Genomic DNA, 12,510 nt, shown 5'->3' on the forward strand with positions numbered 1-12,510 from the left:
GCTTGCCGACGCAGGAGACTCGGGTTTCATCGCTGATCCAGGAAGACCTCACCTGCTGCTGAGCACTAGGCCTGAGCGCCACAACTATCGAGCCTGTGTGCTAGAGCCCGGGAGCCGCAGGTACCGAGGCCACATGCTGCAACTGAAGCTCGCATACCCCAGAGCCCATGCTCCACAGCAAGAGCGGTCACCACAATGAGAAGGCCACGCGCTGCAGCTAGAGTGTAACTCTCACCACGGCTACAGAAAGGCCCACGCAGCAGTGAGGCCCCAGCACAGCCAAAAATATATACAATAGGGAAATTTAAAAAAATAGATAGCTGCTATACAACACAGGGAGCCCAGCCCAGAGCTCTGTGAAGAAGAGAGGGGTTGGGCAGGGGGGTGGAGGTTCAAGAGGGAGGAGATATATAGAGAGAGATAGATAGATATAGATACACACACACACATATATTTATGGCTGATTCACATTGTTGTATGGCAGAAAGCAACAAAACTTGTAATTATCCTCCAATTGAAAAAAAAATAAAAAGAAAAATGAACACAGGTTTTCCAGACGGTGTAGATTCTCCAAGTCCGGAAGTTGATTTACAAATAGTACTTACACTACAGAGTGCTAAGTTCTGTAACAGCAAGGTGTGCAGATGTTATGGAAATAAAATAATCATAGACTGAGGACATTGAGGAGTGGATAGAAGCTTACCCGAAGAAAGAGTGTAGAGAGGACTTTTCAGGCAGAGGAAACAATATTGGCAAAGGTGCAGGGAAATGAAAGAATACAAACTACTCTTTGGCTGTCTGGCTACAGCAGCGCCTTCCTTTTGTGTTTTGATTTCTCCCAAGGAGCAACAGTGAGGCTCCATGAGAGAACCTCAGATGCTCTGGGCTCAAGCCTCCCATTATTTCCACAACTATGGGGAAGGTGTCCACATGTTTTGAAGCCAAGGAAAATATTACTTTACAGTAAAAGGAGAAAGAAAAAAATTTAGAGGAGGTTAGAAAATGGAAAATTGAAGCACAGAGTCAGTGATAAGAAGTCAGTTTTATATGACATGTAGCAATTGCTCCTGGAATCACCAGGAGTAATATTTATAATCAGGATAAGCTAACGATTTGGATGGGTTCCTGTGATTCTTCTGTTTCTGAGAAGCCAGGTTACCTCTGTCTGCTACAAACCTGCAAGAAACTTGTCCTTACATAGCAAAGACTTGAGAGTAGGGACGATATTCAAAACATTTAAGCAGTGGATAGTAGATACCTGAACCAGTTGGGGATGATTGGAATGGCCAGACCCAGTGTGGACAGGCTGAACTTCAACCTTGTCTTAGGGACCATTGAACCCAACGCTTGTTTTACAGAAGAGATTGAAGGGTTTACCTGAGACAGTGTAGTGTCAGGGCTAAGAGCAGAACCCAAGTCTGCTGTATTCATCCCCTAACCCTCTCTACTGTGACCTGAGGCCTCAGAGCCTGGGTAAGACCAGTGGGGCGCCTGTTGATTTACCGCAGACTAGACTCACACCCCAGGCTGCCTGTGGGGAGCGTGTCTGAAGCTTTGTACCTGCACTTTGAGAATTACAGCTCTTACCCTGTTCATGAGTGGGGCTTCCCTGGTGGCTCAACTGGTAAAGAATCCACCTGCAATGTGGGAGACCTGGGTTCGATTCCTAGGTTGGGAATATTCCCTGGAGAAGGGAATGGCTACCCACTCCAGTATTCTGGCCTGGAGAATTCCATGGACAGTACATGGGGTCGCAAAGAGTTGGACACGACTGAGCGACTTTCACTTCACTTCACTTCTTCACTTCACCTTGTTCATGAGTAATGTGCTGAAAATTCTTTATCCACTAGTCAATAAATATCTATTGTTTATTTGCAAATAAGTTACATTACAAATATGATATATTACATAACACATTACAAAGGATGCAGGGAAATAGTTTTAAAAATGCCTAACAAGTGTGCAAGATGTTGCTATTATTTTCCTTCATGCTTGTGGTCAGTCCTTCAGTCGTGTCCAACTCTTTGCAACCCCATGGACTGTAGCCCTCCAGGCTCTGCTGTCCATGGAACTTTTCAGGCAAGAATACTGGAGTAGGTTGCTATTTCCTCCTCCAGGGGATCTTCCCAACCCAGGGATCAAACCCACATCTCCTACATCTCCTGCATTGCAGGCAGATTCTTTAGGGCTAACCCACTGGGGAAGCCAAATCACCCTAATTCTGACTCCAAGTCCCCATCCTGCCTAGCATATGAGAAAAGTTGCCACCTCCATCTCTGCAATCCACAGGCTCATGAAGAAGTCCAGGTTCTTACGCAACACCAAGGCCTGACCTTATCATCATCATTCACTTACTTAACAAATATTTATTGAACACCAAACCACATGCTAAGGCCTCCTCTAATTGCTGATAAGTCAAATCACTGCTCTCTGATCCAGGCTGACCAGGTACTTCTGTACCTCCCCTGGGGGCTCAGAAGGGACTCCAGGGAGACTGGGATCCAGCCTCCCTGGGAACATGTGCAGCCCCTCCCCACCAGATGCTGCCCTTCCAGACCCTGCCAGGAGGCAGAGGATGAATCCCCTCTAGATGATTCTGCACTTTTTCCTGACAGGGAATTTCTTCTTGCAGACTCATCAGTTCTCAAAGACATCCTCCCTCTGCCCTCTCTCTCCAGAACATCCTTCATCATCTCTTTAAAAGAAAATAAATGTTATGTTTGGGGCTTCCCCTGTGGGTCAGTGGTAAAGAATCTGCCTGCCAATGCAGAAGACGTGGGTTCGATCTTTGGGTCGGGAAGATGCCCTGGAAGAGGACATGGCAACCCGCTTCAGTATTCTTGCCTGGGAAATCCCATGGACAGAGTAGCCTGGCGGGCTACAATCCATGGGGCTGCAAAGAATTGGACAGGACTGAGCGACTGAGCACACACACATTATAACACATTATAATATTTTTACATTCTTTATGTTTGAGAGCTTCATAATAATATTTATAAAGACTAGTTACCAGATCCATATAAGAACACTTGTTGGTCGCTAAGTTGTGTCCTGACTCTTTTGTGACCCTATGCACTGTAGTCCCCCAGGCTTCTCTTCCACAGGATTTTCCAGGCAAGAATACTGGAGTGGGTTGCCATCTCCTTCTCCAAGGGATCTTTCTGACCCAGAGATCGAACCCACATCTCCTGCATTGCAGGTGGATTCTTTACTGCTAAGCCACCAGGGCAACCCATATTAGAACCTAAGGATGTTTATAGTATCAGGTGTCAAAAGCATGTAGTAATTGTGAGTGATGTTCACTGATATTTCCAGTTCTCCTTCCTAAGCACCTCCTTGGAGTTCAGTGTGGCCTGGGCACTTGCCTTGACTAATTAAAACTGAATGATCTAGGTCACTTCCAGATGGAATTAACAACCAGAGAGTATGAGTCACTGTATTTTCTCACTCCCATTATAGGATTGATGTTCTTCCAGAGAATCAGAGCCCCGTCAGCCTGAATCCCTGAGTACAGATCACATGGAGCAGAGACCCGACTGACTTGGGATGGATGTGTAGCATAAAAGGAAACAAACATTTGTTTTTCTAAGCCACTGGAGATTGTTTTTTACTGGAGCATATTCAAAAGCAGAGACATTACTTTGCCGACTAAGGTCCGTCTAGTCAAGGCTATGGTTTTTCCTGTGGTCATGTATGGATGTGAGAGTTGGATTGTGAAGAAGACTGAGCACCGAAGAATTGATGCTTTTGAACTGTGGTGTTGGAGAAGACTCTTGAGAGTCCCTTGGACTGCAAGGAGATCCAACCAGTCCATTCTGAAGGAGATCAGCCCTGGGATTTCTTTGGAAGGAATGATGCTGAAGCTGAAACACCTGTACTTTGGCCACTGCATGCAAAGAGTTGACTCATTGGAAAAGACTCTGATGCTGGGAGGGATTGGGGGCAGGAGGAGAAGGGGATGACCCAGGATGAGATGGCTGGATGGCATCACTGACTCGATGGACGTGAGTCTGAGTGAAGTCCGGGAGTTGGTGATGGACAGGGAGGCCTGGTGTGCTGCGATTCATGGGGTCGCAAAGAGTCGGACACGACTGAGCGACTGAACTGAACTGAACTGAAGGTAACCCATGCTGACTGATTCGAAGCAGGAGGTAACTTCTGGCAGTATAGATAACTAGATACTCAGAAGCCCTTCCAAATGCAAAAGAACTGGATTTTTTGTTTGTTTCTTTGTTGTTCTTGTTGTTCTTTGCTGCATGGCTTGCAGGATCTGTTTGCCAACCAGAGACTGAACTCAGGCCACAGCAGTGAAAGTGCAGTGCTAATTATTGGGCCACCAGGGAAATTCCTGGATCACTTTTTAAATGGACTGTTGGGCTTGTAAGTAGAAAAGTCATTGTCCAGGGACAGCTCTTATCCTCAAATACGAGCTGAAACCAGAACTGGGAACCAAGAGTGCTAAGAAAATAAGAATACTGGGTTGTCCTAAGGGCCAGAACCATTGTAGCACAGCATGAACCCTAAAGCATCAGAAGACGGGGAAGCCAAGAGTCTGACACTTCCTCCTTAGGCCAGGACTCTCCAAAAAGTGTGAAGTATGTTCTCAGGTTGGCATTTTCCTTCTGTTCCCAACAGAATCAAATACTCAGTAGGAAAGCCAAGAGTCACCAAGTATGAGTTTGAATCCAAGATCACCAAGCACAGAAGGAGGCAGACCACCAAGAGTGAGTGAGTCACCGGAAAAACAAGCATCCAGTTTAGACTCCAAGAAATCTGGATGTATATTTTCATTTATGAACGTATTTAGGGCAATTATTAGGTGCTGGCTTCCCTGGTGGCTCAGACGGTAAAAGCGTCTGCCTACAATGCGGGAGACCCAGGTTCAGTCCCTGGGTTGGGAAGATCCCTGGAGAAGGAAATGGCAACCCACTCCAGTATTCTTGCCTGGAAAATCCCATAGACGGAGGAGCCTGATAGGCTTACTGTCCATGGGGCCACAAAGGGTCAGACATGACTGAGCAACTTCACTTCACCTCTTCACTTAAGTGCTAGCTCTGTTGTAAAGTTTTTTTTTCCAATTTTAACTTATTTAATTCCCATAACAACACTATGAAGCAAGTACTACTGTTATGTAATTTATTCCAGGTCAACATTTCTTAAGTGGTGTGTTTATGCTAAGTTGCGACCCCATAAGACTGCAGCCCACCCATCTGTCCATGGGATTCTCTAGGCAAGAATATTGAAGTGGGTTGCCATGCCCTGCTCCAGGTGATCTTTCTGACCCAGGGATCGAACTCTAGTCTCTTATGTCTCCTGCACTGGCAGGCAGATTCTTACCACTAGCACCACCTGGGTAGCTTTAGTGGTAGAGCTACAATCTGGATTCAGACAGTTGGTTCTAGAGTCTGCACTCTTCATCACTACATTCTGTTGACTATCTAACATAGAATGTCTACATTTGACAAATTTAAAGAAATAAGGACTGGAAAACCAAAGATAAGAAAACAAAAAAAGATGATTTGGACAAAAATCAAATGGTTGAAAGTAAAACATTTAATGAACATGTTAAATATCTGAAGAGATAATTAGTGGATTCAAGAAATATTTGAAGAAAACATTCAAAATGTAGCACAGGAAGAAAGGAAATGGAAAATAAAAAGAGAAATTTAAAGATATGGAAGATAGAATGAGATGTTCTAATAATTTAATAACCTAATAATTAAAATTTTAATTGCAGGTTTGAAAGAGAGTAGAGAGGATGGATAATATAATAATATCTGAAGCAAAGATAACTGAGAATTTTTTAGAATCAGTAGAAAGCCATAGGCTTTAGGAAATACACTACATCCCTAGAAAGAGAAATTAAAAAGGAAATTTATGTCTTAGATGTGTTATAGGGCAACTGGGGAACTCCAAAGACACTGAGAAAATCTTAAAAGCAACTGCAGAGAAAAGGACTGTAAAGGACTAACAATTAGACTGTCAGGCTTATCAAGAGTTATAGTGGACGAAGGGAGTCTGTGGAATAATTATTCAAAGTGTTGAAGAGAAATAACTATCCATTGCACATCCAGAAAACCCACATTTCATAAATGAGAGTAAAACAAATTTAGTTTCAGATAAACAAAAACTAGCAGACATTTACTGAAGAAATTCACATCCATCTTTCAAGATTCATCTCAAATGCTGTTTCTTCCACGGAACACTCAACTTTGAATCCCTGTAACATTTTTATTTGATCCTTTCTTATGACTGTTCCCAAATTCAGACATAGACTGAAATTATACATGCCTTTTCATAATTCTCTCTTGCCCTTGCCACTTCACTTACCCTGCTCCACTCCCAGAAATGCCCCAGGACCTCGTTGGTGTCTAACTCACCTTAACTTTTTGTATCGTTTCTATCATGATGCATGTAGTCAGGGCGTGGTTAGTATTTACTGAAAGCTACTGGTCAGTCTTCTCCCATGTGTTTCATGGACCATCAATTCCAAAAGATCCTCATTTCTAAAGGGGTTTTATAGCCAAACCTCCAGAATGCTGAAATTCACAATTTAATTAATTTAACCCCAAATTTCCCCGAAGTTTCGCCCATAGAGCAACTCCTTCCACTCTTGACTCCAAGACTATCCCAGGAGACTGGTGTTTCTAGGAATACATTTAGCAAAAATCTGCAGAAGGCAATCACTTGTTTGACTGTCCAAGGCCTGGAGTCAACACCTTGGATCGTGCTTCTACACAGTTAATCGTTTAATTAGTTCTAAGTCATTTATCCTCAGGTTCCTTATTTATGACACCATTAGCAGGTTATCCCCTCTAACTCTAAAATTCTATGAATTAAAGGGCATTGCCTTTTACAGTCAATTGGTCAGTCATTCTACACATACTAAATTCATACTAATGCCAGTATGTAAAAGGCTGGGCACGCACTGGTGAACAAGGTTGGCATAGTCACTGCTTTCATGGAGTTACATTGAGAATGATTTTAAGAGCTCACTATTAGAACATGATTTTTGGATTTCCAGAATTAAATGTCTTACAGTTAAAAGCTGGGAATTTACTGCTTCATATATTATGTACATCAGGCTGTGGAATAAATCTTTAGAATCTGAACTTACGGCCTAACGAGGCTTATGATTCTGTTTCATCTAAGAGCTCCATTGTAAGCATCAAAAACTGAACAGGATCACTTAGATGTATCTAGTCTTCAAATCTGCATTTTTAACTGTCCTTGTAAAAGGCTTAATCCTCTATAGTTTAAAAAGCAAATTCTAAATGACAGAGCATCAACTAAGCACTGTTGTGTATAGGCACCATTCTAGGCCCTTTACATGTATTATCTCATATAATCCTTACAAGAAACAAAAAAAACAAGTATAAATATTATTCCCATTTTATAGAGGTTAAATAACCTGCCCAAAGTTACCAGCTGGTAGAACTAGGCTTTGACCTCAGGCAGTATGGGTTGTCAGTCTGTGCTCTGAACCTCAACTCTAAACTCTTACTATTCCTAGTCATCAAATACTGTTCAGTAGGTTTTCTGCTGAAAATTTAAGGGTTAACATTGCTTAAGAGCTGAACAATCATATGGGATTTTTAAACGTCTAACTCCAACCAGGCAGTGTACTGAGGAGGTAATGAAAACTTAATTTTTTTTTTTTTTGCTAAGCACTAATCTTTGTGATTATAAGTGTATCCATGTGCCAGAGAATATTGAGATAATAAGTTAACATAAAATTGGTGGTACAGATTTAAACCTGACAGCTCTGTGTGTCTCATATGTTTTCTGAAAGTAATTTTAAGATAAGACTCCACTCTCAAACTTAAAATTCATTCTTCAAAAATTGCTAATACCACACAGTATTTATGGTATTGTATCAATTACATAGAGAAAAACTATAGTGCTAGGAATAGAGGATGGTTTTAATTGTAAAACAGTAAAATAACAAAATATAATCAACGAAATGTGAACCAAACAGTGTCAGTGAGAATTCTTGGCATTTAGTTTTAGAAGCCATTTTGCATGGAAATGAGTAAAATATAAACACAGTGCTTTATCTAGGATATGACAAGAAACTTCAAGATTGTAATGTGCATTAAGATAACATTCCAAACCTATCCTTTCAAGTTTTCAGCCAAGAATTTGTTTTATAATTTCTTTGGCAAACAGCTAACCTCTACTTGAGAATATCAATTTTCATGCTTATGGTCCCAATCCCATTGTGTGTAACTGTTAACTTGCTGTGTGACCTTGACTAAATCACTCCCTGCCAACCCAACCCAAACCGGGGAATGGGATCTCTCAGGCCCCTTCTGGTTTTAAAATTCTGTAGTTCTAGCCTATGGATCATGACATAAACACCATAAAAAGTGCATGCTCGAAGATTGGATTTTTTAAAATTTGTTCTATTTAAGCATTTTTAAATGAGCAGTCCTATAGCCAGCTGTAAGAAGACTATAAACTTGGGCAGCCAGGGCCTACGGGTGATTTACTCAGGTCTGATGCTGGTTGGCAGCATCTGTGCTATCTCAAGTCACCAAGCACCTTGTGTAGTTCACAGAAACAGTCCATCCACATGCTTCCTAGACTCCCCCAACACGAATGGGGTCTGAGAGATTCTGGGCAAAAGAACCGCCATGGGCCATGAGACGACCTTGGGCACCCTCCAAAGACGGAAGAGGTGTGGTCCTCCTGACCCCCTGCTCAGATCCCCGCCCTGGAGACCGAAGTGCTTACGCCCCCAGCTGCTGCACGTGTTGGCTGCTGCTTGCCCCTTCAACTGAGACCCTCTCTGGAGATAGCCCGTGGCTGAAGAGAGCTGCTCTGCCCAAACCCACACCCCTGTTCGGGGCAGCCTCAAGGACGGCAGATTGCGCCAGCCAACCTCTTGCCCCACTGAGGTTTAACACTGGAGGGCCAGGCCTGTGCTGGAGCTCCTGTAGGGTGGCCTTGGCTGCGGCCACAGGTGCTGCATCATCGTGCTCCCTCGGCCAACAGATGTCGCCCCCGAGCACGCCCCTTATACTTCCGGTTACTAAGCCCTCTGTCTCAGAATCGGCTCCAGAAATCAGAACCTGCCACAGGGACTTAAAGACGTGAGTGTGAATTGGATGTGCTTTAAAATCCCATGGACGGAGGAGCCTGGTGGGCTGCAGTCCATGGGGTTGCGAAGAATCGGACACGACTGAGCGCTTTACTTTCACTTTTCACTTTCATGCATTGGAGAAGGAAATGGCAACCCACTCCAGTGTTCTTGCCTGGAGAATCCCAGGGACGGGGGAGCCTGGTGGGCTACCGTCTATGGGGTCGCACAGAGTCAGACATGACTGAAGCGACTTAGCAGCAGCAGCAGCAACTGTGGGTCCAGGAGTAAATGTCTTTTCCAGTAAAACGGAATAATAACTACCTCATAGAATTGTTTATTGTATGAATATGAAGAAATGAATCCAAAGCACGGTAGTAAATGACTAATAGCAGCAATTTAGCATTTATTAAATGTGAGGTGCTGTTTTATGTACTTTACTACATAAGAACTCTATGAGAAAGATAATATCCCTAATTTACAGATTAGGCAACGGAGACAGAAGTTAAATAATTTCTCCAGTGTCACGTCTAATAAAGTGAAGAATTCAGACTCAGGCTACTGCAGAAACCACATTCTTATCTAAAAACTCTGCTGCTTCCTACTGAAAAAGGAAAATTGTTTAAATATTTGAATGATGGTAAACAAAAGCCCAGTAATACCACCTGATTCAAGATGTAACTTGAAAACAAAGCAATAATAAAAGAAAAATTTTACAAAGAATTTCTGTACTCCCATTGTTTATTATTACTATATTGTTTAGTATTATATTATTAATTGTAATTATTTATTATTGTGTTGTTTATATTTCTGTGTTGCTGTAGATAATTTATTTTTGCTTCAGATCAATCATTTTTCACCAAGAGAATGCATAAAACAGGGTCTTGGAACTATCTGATGTGACAAGGAATGCTGTATAAGATAATATCTTTGTGCTATCTGTTTCTATTTTAATGAAACATGTACTGAGTTTCTAATTTAATGAAATGTGCTAGGTGCAAAGTCAAAGAATAAATTAAACAACAATATGTTTCACTGTTAGATCGTAATTTTGTGTACTAATAGGGTTTAGGTTATATCATATTTCCAACAATTTAAAATATCCCCCTCCCTTGGGTCCTTATAGTGGATATACATTATCACAGAGGAGATGGGCACTGTGACAAAGGACCCTGCTGTGTCCCTCCTGATCCCTCCTTTGCAGTTTACGCTTGAATTCACTTCAGACTGGTTGTCTGTTAGCATCTGATGGAAGGCATTTGTTTCACATTTCACTTCTAATCCAGAGGAATTTATACCATAATTTTTATCTTAGAGGATAATGTGTTAACAATGCTTTTTGGATCCCTGTTAAACTTCTCAGGTCAGGAAAGTCTCTGTTACTCTTTAAGACACAAGTCTGTTAAAGCTTTTATGATTTGCAAACAAAGTGTTTTTTCATCTGCTATTAGATAACTAAGGTATAAGAGAGTTCCTTCTACACCAAATAAATTAAACATCTAAATAATTTATAGCTCCAGGTATGTTTGCCAGACTAGCATAACTGAATAAAGCCAACAGATTAAATGTTCCCTTGGCAATCGGCAAGGGTATGAGATACAGCACCTGGGCTGCCCCATTGGGTCTCATTATTAAATCACAGGCAAGAGCTCAGGATCCCAGGGTCCCGAGTGACGGGTAGGAGCAGACTGAAGGACAGAGCTTTTGCTCCCCCCTGGTATCATAACAGTCATTACTTCTGATCCTTGGAAGTGAAACACTCTTAATACAATGGAGATAAAGGAAGGGTAGGGCAGAAGGAGGGAAGAAGACAGAGAGACAGACTGACTTCATGTTTCAACAAAGAAAGGCTAGTTACTTACATAACACCAAGTTGTAAACTCATCAACTTAACAGCATTTATTTGCACCATCTCAGAGCAAAAGTTAAAAAGCGGGAATATTTTGTATACAGGACCACTGTATATCACTCTCAAGGGTCAGAACAAGAAGTACTTTCAAAAATAGACTGTATATCCCTCATTCTTCTTTCCAGGTTTTGACCAGCACCCGCCTTTGTATAGAGAAGGAAGGTTTGGTTTCCAGAACTGATGGCAACAGCAGAGAAACATTAGAGCTCAGGATTTAGGAAGTTATGTGTAATATCCAGTCTACTTCTTGGGAAAGTTTTATATGCCAGAAACCAGTCATCTCATCTTTAACAAAGGGAATTTATTAATCAGAATATGGTTTTAAATTTGTACATTGAATGATGGGAGGATTCAGATGATCGGTGGAAAGATTAGGTGGGAGGCAGTAAATGTATATTTAGTGAAAATCCCACTTCTAGATCCTGGTAGACAAACAGGGTCCCATTAAAAATAAATAAATACATCACTTTTCTCTTGAAAGGTCTCGTGGAAATCTAAATGCTTTAAGAAAAATATAGAAGGTAGAACTATGCTGATACTCCTTAAATATTGTTTGCACAGCTTCTCTGAAGATGAATGAGATAGAGAAAAAGAAAAGACCAAAACATTCCAGGTATATTGTATACTGACACCTCTAGTTATTGCTTGACTTCTGGTCCTGTGGTAGTCCCTTTGTGAGGGGTGAGAATCAGAGGGAGGAAGGATAAAGATGGTGCGTGCGATGATTTAGAGTGCCTAGCTTCCCTAGTGGCTCAGACGGTAAAGAATCTGCTTGCAATGCAGGAGACATGGGTCCAACCCTTGGGTCAGGAAGATCCCCTGGAGAAGGAAATGGCAACCCACTCCAGTATTCTTGCCTGGAGAATCCCAGGAACAGAGGAACCTGGCAGGCTACAGTCCATGGGGTCACAGAGAGTCAGACATGACATAGCAACTAAACAGCTACAACAACCTCCAAAGTATCTAAATTTAAGGTAAAACTATTCTGTTGTGTTCATTGCTGAATTCTCACGGAGTACACTAACTTTTCCTTTCCATTAAGGAAGAAAGGGTGGGAAAGAAGCTTTGCCTAGTGCATGAATATGGCCTTGAAAATGTCCTATTGTTGAACTATTGTTGTCTTGTTGAGTCTGCAGCCAGGAAGGCAGAAATCACTGCGGCAAAGCAGGTGTGAACGTCCCCCCACTTCAGAGGCAGCGCTCTTTGAAGCTGGAAAATCAAGGACACTGGTACCTTCAAGGAAACAAGGATATAATTATCACAACACCCAATTGGCCAGTGGCCTTCCATTCCTCAGGCCTGCCTTACTCCCTTCGCTGGCATCCGCCCAGGTCCTCACAGACTGAGCTCTGTGTCCCAGATCGCTCAGCCGGAGGAGCAGCCCACTCCTGCACCCTTTGAAAGTGTTCTTAATCTCTTTCTACTGCGCTGCGCTTGCTGACATAAATCCGCCAGCCCAGGGCGCCTCCGAGCCCCCCACAGAGGGAGGCCCTTCAGGCCAAGTGGAGTCTGAGCAGCA

The 12,510-nt window shown here is 42.4% G+C and overlaps 1 long non-coding RNA gene across 1 annotated transcript in view; it reads left to right on the top strand.

Annotated features, from left to right (window-relative positions):
- LOC114118448 (uncharacterized) overlaps positions 1 to 10,110 on the top strand; it is a 54,403-nt gene extending 44,293 nt beyond the window's left edge. The window contains exon 3 of the long non-coding RNA XR_003591797.3: positions 3,460 to 10,110. This is a non-coding gene — a long non-coding RNA (uncharacterized LOC114118448). The remainder of the gene's footprint in view (positions 1 to 3,459) is intronic.
- The last annotated feature ends 2,400 nt before the right edge of the window (positions 10,111 to 12,510 follow it).

The sequence above is a fragment of the Ovis aries genome, chromosome 15 (genome assembly GCF_016772045.2).
Source record: "Ovis aries strain OAR_USU_Benz2616 breed Rambouillet chromosome 15, ARS-UI_Ramb_v3.0, whole genome shotgun sequence".
In the NCBI taxonomy this organism is placed as follows: domain Eukaryota; kingdom Metazoa; phylum Chordata; class Mammalia; order Artiodactyla; family Bovidae; genus Ovis; species Ovis aries.